The 10,877-nt window shown below is 42.8% G+C and overlaps 1 non-coding gene across 1 annotated transcript; it reads right to left on the reverse strand.

Annotated features, from left to right (window-relative positions):
* Nucleotides 1-8,580: 8,580 nt before the first annotated feature.
* Nucleotides 8,581-8,653, reverse strand: Trnak-cuu (transfer RNA lysine (anticodon CUU)). Its single transcript has one exon. It is a non-coding gene; the product is annotated as a tRNA-Lys (tRNA).
* Between the last annotated feature and the right edge of the window lie 2,224 nt (nucleotides 8,654-10,877).

Below are 10,877 nucleotides of genomic sequence, written 5' to 3' on the forward strand. Positions count from 1 at the left end.
GAAGCACTATTTCCGCTTGACCGGAGAACGACGAAAAGTCATAATTTTGTCATTCCTGAATATATGCACATGTGTGTGTATGCTCATTTTCATCTAAACGATTATGCGTGATTTTATTAGTATTCAAATTTGCTTTTATATTGAATATAAATTTGTATGATTTACGTGCCGTTGTTGCGGGACAAAATTACAATTCAGGGCTGCCCGTTTGCCTCATTGTCTAGTTGTTGTGCTCGGAATGCTCTGCATATCATTATTGTCGGTGTGTCTAAAACCTACTGATAGGTTCCAAGAAGAAGCTTATGCGTTTTGTTTTCTTCTTCGGCGACCACCAAGTAAACCGAGCCCAACACCGCAATGATCGCACACAATTATCTAAATTTTATTGTAGTTGCGTTCGCTTTTCCGGTCGCGCTTCGGCATAAAGTGTTTTGAGCATGCTTCGCGTAGAGGTTCTGCGCTTCAACCTCCGGAGCAACCATTTACGACATCTTTCTACCATTTTCACAGCTTTAGTTATTCTATCCAGGAAACCAATGTTGGAGTGTGTTTGTATCAAGTATGAGATGAATATACTCTACCATCTCTCGGCAGGAAAAGGAAAAAATAATAAGACTTTTAATAGATTTCTAACATTTCTTGCTACATTAAACCCCCGAAAAACCCGCAGTTGCGCGTTCCTCTAGAAAACTTGACGTAAAAAGGAGTGACGATGTTCTCGGTAATCACATTAGCCGTAATTGTTCGACTGAAGAACATGCGGCCAGTGATTCTTCGCTACAATGGTCGCACAGGGACGTCAAGACACTTCTGAGCACGTTACCAAGCAAGGGTCTTACATGTTACGTACCATCATATGATTTCACTGCTTTACGATCGTACAATAACGAAATTAGTGCACTTTATTTCATCTTATCAACCGACCTGTCGCCAACCTGTTACGTGAGTCGTTCAGCGGTATCCATTTTTCCGGTCGAAATGAAACGCACTCAAATTGTTTCCCACACCCGCGGTACAGCCTGCACAAAATGCTACCAAATCGTCCATTTAATTTAGTTTCACTGCTAATCACGCATTTCGACCGGTTTCATTTCAACCAAAACTGTCGTTCTGTGTGTGTGTTCATATGTGTGTGTCTATGAGAGCATGGAGCGTTGAAATTAAATCCTCAATATATAGGCCTCCACTCCGCGGAATCGGATGGGAAATTGGTGTTGTGGTCATCTCCAATAGATTGATTTTTGTTAACCTCCACCGGCACCAGTTGTGCCGAAATCCCACATCCTCCAACCGCACATCACACCGACACACAAACACACACACATCAAAGTACATGCATTTTGTTAGCACCTCGTTTGCCTGTTATGCAATATGTGCAGTACGTCGGAACAGGATCCAACCTCACCCGATCGCCTATCGAATAATCTGTGAACTAAACGTCGGCGAGTCTATCAAATTGGGCAATTTGCTATACCACTGACCTTTCGAGATGATTGTGCTACTGTAGCAGTGATGCACAAATTGGTCCATTTGTAACGCTTCGCAAAGCATGAAATCAAACACCGGCTATCGTCATGTTGGTGCGCTATTTACATACTGACCCGCGATTCTAGCAGCCAACCAGCGGTAGACGGCACAATTAGCAGTCGATGTAGCTGCCGAATGTTGTAATTATTTCTACCATTTTAATTTGACATCGAGAGGCAGAGGAAACGGCTGTCGAGGTTGATCAGTTTGTAATGATTAAATCGTTCAAAGGGAAACGGAAATCACTTACCGTACTTCGTGTGAGATATAATGCTTGATCAGTTAGACGAATACAACAATAGTAATCATTCACGGTGATATTGAACTATCAAAAGGTTGCTGATTGGGATTGGACTATGATTCTGTTGATAATACTAATATTCTTGATATTAAGTTGACTTAGCCCTTAGACTAAGACTCCCGTTTAGTCTTCCATGCTTTTCCATCCTATCCTTTTCACTGTTTTCCTATTTATCAAAAACTCCACAACACGCCGGGGTTTTTTGCACATGCAAAAAAAAACACTCACGAATTTCGATCGAGCTTGCCAAAATAACAACACACTCGTACGTCTATTGCATGAAACACGCCCTTCACAAACAAAACCCTTCGATTCCACAAACACTCCGAGGCCAGTGGAAACGAAAACAAGGTCACTGCAATGTGAAGTGTCTACTGGAACCAGCATGTTCAGGCCATTGCAGAAAATGGTTGGAATATGCATGTGTCTGACATGCAGAAAGAGCGTTCTGTGTACAACACACACGGAAGACCTCATTCGCCAACAAACAAAGCACCAGTGTACTGGTCATTTGTCTCTAATGGAATTTTATATCAGATCAGAATAATACTAATATTCGCACGCCTGTACGTCCGCTCAACCACGCAAAGTAACGACGAATGAACAGTCTACAAAGAGTTGGTGTACGTTTGGTTGATAGTGAAACATCAAAACTACAAAGTTTAGAAAATCACTTTATTATTTGTTAGTAAGATGTTCATTGAAAGTCTCGCGATTTGGCTATACACCAATTTCCCTTACGCTGTTGAATCAGGCATTTGTGTTGTGTATGTATTTATTCTACTATCACTAAAATATAGCCTGGATCAGAGGTCTCCAAACTAGTGTTGGGTAAATCTGATTCAGATTCATGAATCTGAACGAACGAAATGATTAAATGAATCTGAATCTCGGATGCAAAGATTCACGAATCTCCGAACACACAACTATACTCGATGAACGGTAAGAACAGAATGATGTTTTATTTCATAATAGTTCTACTAGTTCTAGAGACGATTCGAGATTCGAATCACTCATCACTGATGATTCATACGAATGAATCTCAACGAAAGATCCATGAAATCCAACTCCAAACTATGGCCCGTGAGAGCCTATAATGCGGCCCGCGACGATTTTGCAAATAATGAAAAAATATCTATTTTTTAAATTATTTTTATAGCAAAAATCTGTTTGATTTTCAAAGACGAAACATAATAGAATTCTTTAAAAATTATATATATTAACCAGCAATTTTTATAGAACTACGAAATGTTTACGTTCTGATTAGCTAAAGGTAGCGTCAAAATAGCCTTCAACAAGATTATTTGCGAAGCAATGCGGCCCGCGAACTGAAAAGTTTGGATACCCCTGCCCTAGCCCATTATTTTCAACCACCAACTGATTTGTTAAGATTATTTCTAATCCACTCTAGGTGGGTCCATTTATAGCTCATTCCTGGTCAAATTCTATCGCGAAATTGAAATGAGAAGCTGAAAATTGGAGTTCAAAATTCGTAATGGAAAAGTAATCGAAAAACTGTGGCACTAGCACCGGTTTCGCGTTACATACTCGTGGTGTTTTTGAGTGTGTTTATTTGTTTCCTCATTTGTTCTAAATTACCATACAGCCTCAGAAAGATGGCGAACCTTTTTTTCGGGGAAAGCATTGAAGCGTTCCTTCTTGGTTGGATACTCCTAATCGAGCATAATATTCCACCAAGCTCTGTTGGGGCTGTTTTACATTTGCCACCCAAATGGAAAATAAACCGAGAGCAATAAAACTGATAACACAAAATATGATTCCGATTGAGTTCGTGTGCTGTCTTGCCCAAAAATAGCCACGAAAACACTTCACCAAACTCTAGCATAGCGAAGCAAACTTTTCATCCAAATAGCATTTAAAATGAGAGTGGTTCTCGAACCTTGGTGAACAAAAAACCCACCTATCGGTGTACAATTCAGCAGAAAACCCAAAAAACAGCCCCTGTACGATGACTCCTCATTTAAGCGTCAAAAAGTTGACTACAAACTGGTCGCTGTTCCTTAGCCCGCAGGGGATTCTGTTTTCCGCGAAAGAAGAGCGCACCGAGCGGCACGGATAGGTTGTCTGTCACAAAATAATAATTTAACTTATTAAGAAGCGAGTCTATCAAAGTTTCAAACGACCGCTGGAAGCTGCAGGTACATGAACCCGGCAACAAGAATAACTTCATTTGCACAAGCACTCGAGTGAGAACGCGCGCACGGGGAAGTTGTCCGCGTCCCAGCGGTCAGCTCGACTGGCAGAAGTCGGGCGGAAAAACAACCACAACCATGGATGAAATTGAGAACCGGAAAAACAACCACCTTTTCCCCGGTAACAAGACCAATTCAACATTTTTGGCAAACCATCTCTGAAAGCCTTCGGGCGCTTTTGGGAAGAAACAGCAGCCCGGACAACGAAACGGCATGGCTCACATACGTTTTCTGCTAACTGTTTTGTGCAGACGTTTCTGCTCGTTTTTTTATCTTCTTTCGCTTTCTCATCTGGCCGATTGAATTGGTTAGCTGGGGTATTTTTCGGCACACGGCGACACGGTCGAAGACAACACACTTTTCTTTCGTATGTTTTTCGTACTCCCTGCTTGGGATGATTCTTTTCCCCCTTCGGCAGCTGGCCGGATAAAAAAAGGACGAGAAGTCAATCGGATCAGGAAGCCTTTTGCTTCCGTTTTGCTGTCGTGCCTGCCAGTTGCACGAAAGTAGCTAAACTGTTGACCGTAGATAAATAAGATTTGATTAAATTTAAAATTAATCTTTTGTTGACAGAGCGATGTCATTTCTCAGCCATTATTTGAACACTATACCAAAGTCTAAAACACACACATACACCCAGGCACACGTCAGCGGGAAAGGATAACATAGGCGCTCGTGTTCCGCAGTGTTTTAGCTGTCCAACTTTTCCCCTCAACTGCAGGACAAGGTACGCTTCTTCCCGAAGAAGGAGCTACCGAGGTTACGGATAAGATTTTAATGGAAGTGCGCGCACATTGTTCTGGGGTCGCATGGCAGGAACATAAATTTTATGCACCCCTTTGACGCCAACAACGCTGGATGGCGAGTTTTGTTTTCCGATGGCATTATATAACCGAATGTTTACCTTCTTTAGACATGCCGGGTGCGTCGCCGCCGGAGATGATGATGATAGTGCGCCCGTCACACCCCGAGTCGGTGACTTTTGGCACTTTGCTCGGTTCGGCAAGGATGGTGGTGTGGATGGTGTGCTGTGCGACGTCAGCTTACCTCGGGTGTTTGCTTTCAATTTCCATTGATTCGATTAATTTTATGCTACGGTAAATCGAATGTTCAACCCCCGGCAGCACGTTCGGGTTTCGCATCTGCTAAGCAAACAGCGCCGGGGCACCGCCAAAAGTAGATTGAGCTAGAGGCACTGGGCGGATTGAGTAATGAAGTAAGCTCACTAGTTCTGCTTACCATAATATTCGCTTCATTTAAAGGTTTCCGTGAGGATGTTGGCAAGGTTATTGTACTGATGAATGTGACACCACCTTCCACTCAAATGGCAAAGTCTACCGCTTGCAGGGTAGATGAATTAAATGAGACATTCTAGCAAAATGTGGCCCATTTGATTACATCTTGTTGCCTAGCGTGTACACACTACTAATGTACTGACTCGCAAGCAAGCAGTATTGCTGTAAAGATTGGGAAAATGGCACAGCAAGCGTCGAGCGAGAATTTGGAAAACAAGCATGCATTTATGCTCGGCCACGTACATTTATTACAGCCCATTAGTGCAATGAGCGTTTCATTGAATCATGGAAGCACCCGGGGCGAACGGAACAACAGTTGCCATTCAAATTTTCCTGCGTTCTTCTGTCGACAGAGAGAACCCTCACGTTTTCCGGTACGATTCGATTCGGTGCGGTAGCGTTCGGTGCATGTTCGCCCAAAAGGTCAGCGCACACCACGCACAGTCCCAGCGGCACGTCCATGATGTGCAGCTGAAATCATTTCCGGACGTTTGCGATTGAAAGGCTCCCCAATTGGTGAATCGTAGTTGTCGATCTGGACCGGATCTACGCTCGTTTCATGCGGGACGTTGGTTTTTTCTTTTACGGTAGAAATGGCATCCCCGCGGTTGATGGTTTATGTCGGGGCACCAAACAGTCAGTACGCTTATCTCCGTGTGGGTTTACGCGGCACGAGGCATTGAATCCGCCGGTCCCTCGTCACTCTTAGACAAATAAATCAAAACTCTATGAAAAATGCCATAAATAGAAATACGAACGGTTCAGCTCGTGTTGCGTGCATCGTCGTACGAACGGATCATACGAATTGCATGTACTGCGCTAAACTCTCTCCAGCACCAAACACTACCAGTGGCGTAAGTTGATCTCGCTGCCATCATAATTATGCTTTACAATAATAAATCTGCTATACGGACAAGAAGCAACAGTACGGTTCTTGCCTCGTGCCGTTTTACAACCCTTTTCCTAAGTTAACTTTCGAAGTGAAGCTCTAACTCCTAACGCTGTTCTTTCTGCACCAACCGGAACTGTGCAGCGCAAAGGTTCGAGCTCGTTGAATGTTCTCAACGGCATCGCTGATCATCATCGTCTTAATCATCACTCTTTCGCTCTCTCTCTCTTCGATTCTACGTCGAGTGGGGGTTGTCGGGTTGATGCACTTTACTGCAAACATATGGCAAGATTTATTACTTCACCCGGTACGTCTCCGGTCAAACTCGATCCGGTAAGCCGTTTAGCGTGACGAGTGCCACTGCAGAAATAGTGCTACCGTGTATGCATGGGGGGATTACTCCACAAACTTTTGCAAAAAACCCATACAGATCCTCAGAGGGTAACGGGTGGGAATGCTGTCGGTGATGCTGCTAAATTTAATATAAAACGAGATGCATTGCTCACATCGTACCGTAACACGTTCCCGTAGCTCCGATTTGGGAAGAATGTATGCACAGCGAAACCCGGCAACAGGTACGAGAGCTCGCTGCTCTGGCCTGGGCTTAGTTACAACCTCGTCCCGACTGCGACTGCATTGGATTTAACCTTCAACGGCCATTTTGCATTCTCGCGTGTGAATGGGAAACGCTTTCGGACAGTTTCCTTGCAGGCATACCTGAGTTTATCGTACCCTTAGTTGTTTTTTTTTTTATTATCACTCAATCACGGGTGCAATATAGTTGCAGGTAATATGCCGGAAGCGCAAACGATTCCAGCTAATGCTTACACTGAGTGCTGCAACGATGTTCTCGAGGCACTGTCATGGGAAAAGCAAAAAAGGTACACCTTCCTTTGACCGGTTCTTCAAGCAAGCATGCACCAGCGTAATTGATAATTTCAAGGATGCGAAAAATTTAAATTCTTTTCCAGCTACCAGAAGCTTGATCCTCATGCTCCCTTTCACCTAATGCTAGATTGGGCTCATCTTTGGGCGTGGGAGAATTTCGATCCTCTTCTAGATTCATTCGCCAGTCCGTTCGGTTTGTATGATGTCTTGTGGCCCTTGAGGCCGTGTGCGGGGGTGTGAGAAGCTTACACTTGAACACTCAATTTACATATGCTTTTGCTTGAAATTCAAATTGACAACAATATCTTGGAAGCGAACGGTGCTACGAAAGCGCTCGCTTGGCCTTGCTACGCCCAGACCATATGGTTTTCAGGCGCACAGGGACGGACTAAGAATGTAAGGAATAAAAATTGGCACAATGATGCCATAAAAATGAAGTTCCGTTCGGTCCTCAGCGTGTGGTACAGAGATTTTGGACAAAGAAGCAAAGGATGTTTTCCCACGTTCAATGCGTTATTGGGATTAACATCAAGAGATCGTACTTTAAATGAACTTAAATATATTGATATCGAAACCGCATCACTTGGATTCAATTTTTCATGAAAATGTCTTAGTAATATAGAAAGGCAAATGCACCAGTTGTAGTTCAAGTTGAAGTGGTATGGATATTATCCAATTCTTTATTTATTATTTAAAGCAAAATTGTAACACATTTGTATTTCTCTAAATTTTTTTATTCTTAACTCTTTCATCTTTGACAAAACAATCCGTTTTACCATTGAACGAATAAACTTTAGAAAATAAAAATCATTTCACCTGTCATCTCGACTCGACATCTCAGTTGTTCTTATAAAAGAGATATGAACTATACCACTTACTTACATCGTTCAACAAACATTATGTTTGATAAAATCATCAAAATCAACACATTTTATAAGAAAATAGCATGTTTTGCAAGAATAAAATGGTACTACGATAGTGCCATAACACAAAATAATATAATTATAAATATTTGTATAAACTCTATCGTGAATATCATAAAAAATAAAATTGTTAGTTGGCAGTCATTAACTAATTAAACAAATTTATACTACTAGTGATATCGTAATCAACCCCACAACAAAAATTAAGAAATAAGTGTAGAATATTCGACCGATGGTTCATAAAATGTTAAAACACTTTGTATTAACTCTGAGAGATTTGCATGTAGAGATAAGCTATTCCGTCTCATTAATTTGTACTATGACACATATTTTACTATCCCTCAAACACTATGAACTCTTATAACATTATTTCAACTATTGTAAACGTAATACACTTTTTTCAATTGCTTTAAAATTGTATATTTTTATCATTTATTTATTTATATATAATTGCTGAATTAAAACGTAAGTAAAGTTAATGGTATTTATAAAAATTGTTTCAGAAATAAAATTAAACTAAGATAATTATTAAAAATAGATATGACGCCCAACGTGGGGCTCGAACCCACGACCCTGAGATTAAGAGTCTCATGCTCTACCGACTGAGCTAGCCGGGCAGATGTGAAAGAGGAAGATTAGTAAACAACAAAGTTACGTTTAGACTGATCGACAGAGTGGAGCACAAAAATAGACAATTTTATTTGCAAAACATTTGGTCGTGATAAACAAATATTAAATATTCATATTATTGTTGTACAGCATCACTAAATCACTGGATTCTGAAATTTAAATACGTAATGCATACTATGGTTATAATTCGAAACAAGAATACTGCTGCTGATTCGTGAAGAAATTAAATCTATTAACAACATATATCTGAACTTACCACTAGTACAGTTGAACAGATTAAAGGTACTTATCCTCCACCATTAAACGCCACCGAAACCCAAACGCAATTGAAGAAACATTTGGCGAATAATCTTGTTTTGATTGAACAATTTTCACACCCAAGTGTCTTTGTTTGCTATAAAAGCAATCAATGCATACCACCATTTCAAGCAGGTAAAGTGAAACGAAACAATTTGAAATACTTTAAAGTACCAGTAAAACAAACAACTCCTAGCTCATACAACAGACACAGCAATCGAGCCAACTACCCGTGTCATTCAAAAGTGCCCCAAACCCATAGCGCTTTAACTTTGGTAACATTATCGGATCCTTCATAACACGGTACGGCACTGCTTGGCGCAATGTTTTGGTTTATAATTTTAGCATGACATTCTGAGCGTCACCAACTAAATATGCATGCATGCTAGCCACGCGTGTTACCTTCTCCCCATCCCTCGTCCCCCATTTCCTCGCACCCCATTGGTTCAACAATTGAAAATCATCCCCTCGACCACTGGCTGCCTTCCTGCCGTGCTTTGTGGCTAGAGATGCCTGAAAACTGTACGGCTGGTGCTTGTTGCTGCAATACGGGATGCGATGCGGTTTGCCGCCTGACTGAAACTCACCCCACCCGCTGTGGCGGCGATGCTGGGCCGTACGTTGTGAGGCGTTTAGACCGATCGCTACGGTACCGGAAACGTGGCCATCGCCTAGCGGCACCCCACTGGAGCCGGGTTCAGTTGACTTTCGATTAGAATATCGGAACGCCGGGGACAAACTCGAGGTCTAGCGGGGCCAAATAGTATTTGTTTGCCAGAATATTTTGAACCGTACTTTGCGAAAGTACGGGCTTTGCGTCACTGAACTTGCTAACCTCTCTTTCCGCTGGCTAAATTCGCACACCACGCCGGCATCGAGTGAATACTAATGTAAACAAGATATCGTTCGGAAAAATGTTTGATTTTATGTCAATTTTCAATTCCCTCGGTGGTCGGAGGCTGACAGGACTTTCGGCACACACAAAACGCGTAACGCACGGTTTGCTATCAGCAGAGACTGGAGGCTGTGCACCAGCAGCAGCAATATTGGGGTTTGTCGCGACTCCAGCTCGATAGCCATGCGCACGTTTTTGGCAACACATTTAGCCGGCGGGCTCGCACTGGAATCGCACTGAATAATCGATGCGCGATTGGTGGACCAAAACCTGCAGCCGGTCTTCGGTTGCTCGGAGGTATGAAGCATAAAAGGGGTGAGTGTTAGTAATGCGTTCGATTTTCGACAATTTCTAAGCTTCGACCGCAGCTCCATTTCAAACCGAACCGATTTAGAGGGGAGTGATCGATACCGGGCGTTGCTGCTCGGTACTACCTCCAGGTACACGAAAATTCGCTTCCGCGTGTACAGTTTGCCGATGGGTGTATCAATGTGTATTTCAGTGTGTGTTTGTGTGCTTGTGTGTGTGTGTGCCGGCAAGAAGACGGAATGGTCGCCAGAAGGGAGTACATTTTTGGTCGACATCGATTCGACAGCGGTCAGGCAAAATCAAGTTGCTGTCGCGTGTGGTACGGCTGAATTTCCCTGAAGCCGACGCTTCGCAACCCGGCTGCCGGAGCTGGAGTTGATAGGTACCGGTGCCATATGAAACGCAGCATGCCCCACGTACGCCATCCATGTACATCGGTAATGACAACTGGTTAATTGAATTTGCCGTTTGGCAGAGCGTATCGCACCTAGCATCACCATCACAACGCTCCCTTCCCAGGCTCCCCCGGTCAAACCAACGATGGCAAGCGCAATTTAACGCACTGCGGAAGTCGACGCAATTTGGAGAATTTTTCGTACATTCCAAATGGGCGACCTTTTGGGGTACTACCTACTCGGTTGAAATCCGCTTTCGCTCGTTCTAAACCACCCCGGTACGACTCCTACAAAACGATGAAAACGTTGCTCTCC

Source organism: Anopheles gambiae, chromosome 2 (assembly GCF_943734735.2).
Source record: "Anopheles gambiae chromosome 2, idAnoGambNW_F1_1, whole genome shotgun sequence".
Lineage (NCBI taxonomy): Eukaryota > Metazoa > Arthropoda > Insecta > Diptera > Culicidae > Anopheles > Anopheles gambiae.